The sequence below is a fragment of the Hemiscyllium ocellatum genome, chromosome 40 (assembly GCF_020745735.1).
Source record: "Hemiscyllium ocellatum isolate sHemOce1 chromosome 40, sHemOce1.pat.X.cur, whole genome shotgun sequence".
Taxonomy (NCBI): Eukaryota; Metazoa; Chordata; class Chondrichthyes; order Orectolobiformes; family Hemiscylliidae; genus Hemiscyllium; species Hemiscyllium ocellatum.
Window position 1 is genome coordinate 23324338 of NC_083440.1, and position 4637 is coordinate 23328974.

Below are 4637 nucleotides of genomic sequence, written 5' to 3' on the forward strand. Positions count from 1 at the left end.
CGGGGGAGTTTGGGGGGGGTGGGAAAACGGGTTGGACCGAATGGCCCCTGGCCCTGCTTCTGCATTCCCACTCTGTTCCCCACCCTCCCCAACCCGGGGTTTCTGCGAATCTCCGCAACCTCCTCCTTCTCAGGCGGTTTCTCAGCACCCGCCCTCGAACGCAAAAACCCAGCCGCGCCCGAGAGCCCCTCTCCCTCTCCGCAGCTCCCTTTCCTGACCGTGACCCTCCTCTCTCCATCCCATCCCACCGCGAGCGTTCCCCGGACTGAGTCCGTCCCCTTCCGCATTGTCCAAGCCTCGATTCCCTGCTCCCAATCCCTCCACCCCATCCCTGGCTGCACCGAGCGAAGGGGATAGCTCTCCTTCCCCAACGTCCCTGTTTCCTTCCCCCCCATCATCGGGGGGAGAAGAGGTTTAAAAGTAACATCTCTTCCCGGTCTCCGATTTTAACTTCTCGCCCGCTCTGACACGGATCGTCGCTTGCGAGAGCGAGCGAGAGAGAGAGAGAGTCTCGAAACTCCATGTCAGTTCTGAACAACGTTGTTCAGGCGTTCCTTACCCCCTCCCTCGTATGTCTCTGTCCACCGCAACACAGAAACAGACCCTTCGGCCCGACCTGTCCATGCTGACCCAGATATCCCAACCCAATCTAGTCCCACCTGCCAGCACCCACCCTCCAAATCCTTCCTATCCATATCCCCATCCAAATGCCTCTTAAATGTTGTCATTGTACCAGCCTCCACCACATCCTCTGGCAGCTCATTCCATACACGTACCACCCTCTGGGGGAAAAAGTTGCCCCTTAGCTCCCTTTTATATCTTTCCCCTCTCACCCTAAACCTATGCCCCTCTAGTTCTGGACTCCCCCACCCCAGGGAAAAGACTTTGCCTATTTACCCTATCCATGCCCCTCATGATTTTATAAACCTCTATAAGGTCACCCCTCAGCCTCCGACGCTCCAGGGAAAACAGCCCCAGCCTGTTCAGCCTCTCCCTGTAGCTCAAACCTTGGCAACATCCTTGTAAATCTTTTCTGGACCCTTTCACAACATCCTTCCGATATGAGGGAGACCGGAATTGCCCGCGATATCCCAACAGTGGCCTAACCAATGTCTCCGAACCGTCCATATGGATATCTTGAAAAATGTATTCAAACTCCCCACTCCAATAACCTGTGTGAATCCCAGGCCATCGTTTGCGTGGTCTCTCTGCTGGGCTGAACTACTGCTGTTCTGGTCGACCCCAGCCCCAGGGACAGTCCATGTGATCACAGCATCGGAAACCCACCCAGAGAAGCCCGCATTTGTATAGCCCCCCCCTTCGACAAAGCAGTCAGACGGAAATGGGTCCCGGACCCAGGAAGGAAAGGATTGGGAACTGGGCGAGCGGGGCGGGGAGTGGGGGAGGAGGTTTCAATGGAATGGTCACGGGACGGCGTGGGCTAGGAGCAGCAAGAGGCCATTCAGCCCCTCCACCGTTCCCGCTGAGGTCATCTCTCCGTCACCCCTCGAGCCTGTCTCTCTTTAACGCTCTCTCCACCTCCTCGTTCAGCTGAGTCCATGTCCCAGCATGCACCGTGCCCTGCGGGGGGTGACGTCCACAGACCCACGAGAGACAGAGAGAGAGAGGTCATCCCTCCTGGGCCCTGTTTCACATCGGCAACCTCTCACCCTCAACCTCTGACCTCTCGCTCCCGTGTGCCCCGCGTGGGGGAACACCCTCTCCCTGTCCACCCCCCGCCCCCCCCCCCCCCCCCCGACCTTTAGCATCTCACTGACCTCCGTCACGTCTCCCCTCGTTCCCTCTGCACTCCCCCCGGACAGTATCGAGACAAACTGCTCCGTCTCTGACTAAACCCCGTCCCCTCTGGGACCTACTGAGGGAGCTGACCCCCAACACACTCGTGTCAGGGTGGGGGAGGGGAGGGGGCAGGGGCCTACCAGACCAGTAGGCCACACTCCATGGCCTGGTCTCACTGGAGCCTTGAACACTTACACCAAACACTTCCTGACTTTTCAACTCGCTTCCTGTCAGGACAGAAGCGGAATTCCGGTTGCCTTCCTTATTACCTACTTCGGAGCTCTGTGTGTGTGTGTGAATCCAAGCATGTTAAACACCGATAATTTAGCCAACGTGATGTATTCCTATAATAATCTGAAGTGAAATACTTCCAAAATGGACCCAGCATCTTCAGGAATGGGATGTAAAATGAATTAAATATATATTAAGCTAAAAAGCACTGATGGTGCGTTCCCTCGTTCCTTATTCACCAATTCAGGAGAGAACCTTTAAAACGTGTGTTTTCAAATTCATTCCTGGGGTGTGGGTGGGCCCAGGACGGCTCTTCCCTGTCCCTAGTTGACCCCAGACCTTTGAGAAGGTGGTGAGGGAGTGAGCGGCCACCTTGACCCGCTGCAGCCCATGTGCTGTGGGCAGACCCACAATGCCCCTGAGGGAGGGAATTCCGGGATTCTGACCCTGAAGGGAACGGCGATATGTTTCCGAGTCGGGATGGGGAGTGTCTCGGAGGGGAACTTGCAGGGAGGGAGGGGGGGGGGGTGGTGTTCCCATGTACCTGCTGCCCCCTTGTCCTTCTGGATGGGAGGGGGCTGTGGGTTTGGGGGAAGGTGCTGCCTGAGGGTCTTTGGGGAGTTTCTGCAGTGCCCCTTGTAGATGGTCCCCCCCCTGCTGCTACTGAGTGTCGGTGGGGGGAGGGAGGGAGGGAGGGGGTGTGTGTGGGTGTGGGGCCAATCCAGCGTGTGGGAGGGTGGGGGCTGCTTTGTCCCTGGATGGGGTGGAGCTTCTCGAGTGTTGTTGGAGCTGCCCCCACCCAGGGGCAAGGGGGGAGTATTCCCTCCCCCCTCCTGACCCCGTGTAGATGGTGGGACAGGCTTCGGGGGGAGAGTCAGGAGGGGAGTTACTCGCTGCAGGATTCCTGGCCCCTGACCCTGCTCTGGTAGCCGCTGGGTTTATGTGGAGGGTCCGGTTGGGTTTGGGGTTAATGGTAACCCCCAGGATGTGGAGAGTGGGGGGTGGAGGGGGATCCAGTGATGGGAACACCACTGAACATCAAGGGGGGGGTGGTTAGATGGTCTCCGAGCAGAGATGGTCAGTGCTGGGGGTGTGGGTCTGGTGTGAATGTTCCCTGCCCAGGCCTGGATATTGCTGCCCTCGGACATGGACAGCTCCAGGACCTGAGGGGTGGGGAATGGGGCCGGACAATCGTCGGTGAACATCCCCAACTCGGGCCTGACGGCAGAGGGAGGGTCAGCCAGGGAGCAGCTGGAGGTGGTTGGGTCTCAGGACACCCCGCTGAGGGGTCACTGGATATTTGAATATTGATGTGGAGAAACTGGGGTGGGACAGGGGGGGGTCCGAAGTTCAAAACCACCCAACACCAGGCGAGAGTCCGACAGGTTTAACTGGAAGCAGTAGCTTTCGGAGCGACGCTCCTTCATCAGGTGTTTGTGGGGCAGGACCAGAGGACACCAGAATGGACAGCCAAAGATTATCGTATCGTACAACTCAGATGGTGTATTCAACAAAGCTGCCTTGTTGTTATACCTTCCATCGTTCAGGATGGGAATGCAGGCGTTGGTGGATTCATATGTAAATCCCAGAACGTATAGAGATGTACAGCACGGGAACAGACCCTTCGGCCCAACCCGTCCATGCCGACCCAGATATCCCAACCCAATCTAGTCCCACCTGCCAGCACCCGGCCCATATCCCCCCAAACCCTTCCTATCCATATCCCCATCCAAATGCCTCTTAAATGTTGTCATTGTACCAGCCCCCACCACATCCTCTGGCAGCTCATTCCACACACGTACCACCCTCTGGGGGAAAACGTTACCCCTTAGGTCCCTTTTATATCTTTCCCCTCTCACCCTAAACCTATGCCCCTCTAGTTCTGGACTCCCCCCACCCCAGGGAAAAGACTTTGTCTATTTACCCTATCCATGTCCCTCATGATTTTATAAACCTCTATAAGGTCACCCCTCAGCCTCCGACGCTCCAGGGAAAACAGCCCCAGCCTGTTCAGCCCCTCCCTGTAGCTCAGACCCTCCAACCCTGGCAACATCCTTGTAAATCTTTTCTGAGCCCTTTCAAGTTTCACAACATCTTTCCGATAGGAAGGAGACCAGAATTGCACCCAATATTCCAACAGTGGCCTAACCAATGTCCTGTACAGCCGCAACATGACCTCCCAACTCCTGTACTCAATACTCTGACCAATAAAGGAAAGCATACCAAACGCTGCCTTCACTATCCTATCTACCTGCGACTCCACTTTCAAGGGGCTATGAACCTGCTCTCCAAGGTCTCTTTGTTCAGCGACACCGTGTGAATATCCCGACTTTCTGGAGATCCGGGGAGTTACCATGAAATAGTGAACGTAACCTCACTGGTAAACAAGGGGGGAATGAGTCTGAAGTCAGGGAGTTACAAGGCAGCCCACACCTATCTCTCCCTGGGAAGGGAATTTGTCAGGGAAAATTCAGGATCATCAGGCAGACGCTTTTGGGAAAGGGACAACAGCTTGATCCAACATATCAGGGCTCTTTCAGGATATAACCACATCCGCACTCGGGGGCGAAACACAAGGTGAGGAAAAGCAAACTGATGGAGTCAGA

At 56.0% G+C, this 4637-nt stretch overlaps 1 protein-coding gene across 2 annotated transcripts in view; it reads left to right on the forward strand.

Moving 5' to 3' along the window:
• The window catches only part of LOC132834546 (high affinity immunoglobulin epsilon receptor subunit beta-like), a 44207-nt gene extending 41968 nt beyond the window's left edge, over positions 1-2239 (forward strand). For both annotated transcript variants that reach the window (XM_060853478.1, XM_060853479.1), the window contains one exon: positions 1-2239. This exon is cut by the window's left edge and continues 130 nt beyond it. The gene's annotated coding sequence lies outside the window, so the exon portion shown is untranslated.
• Positions 2240-4637: the final 2398 nt, after the last annotated feature.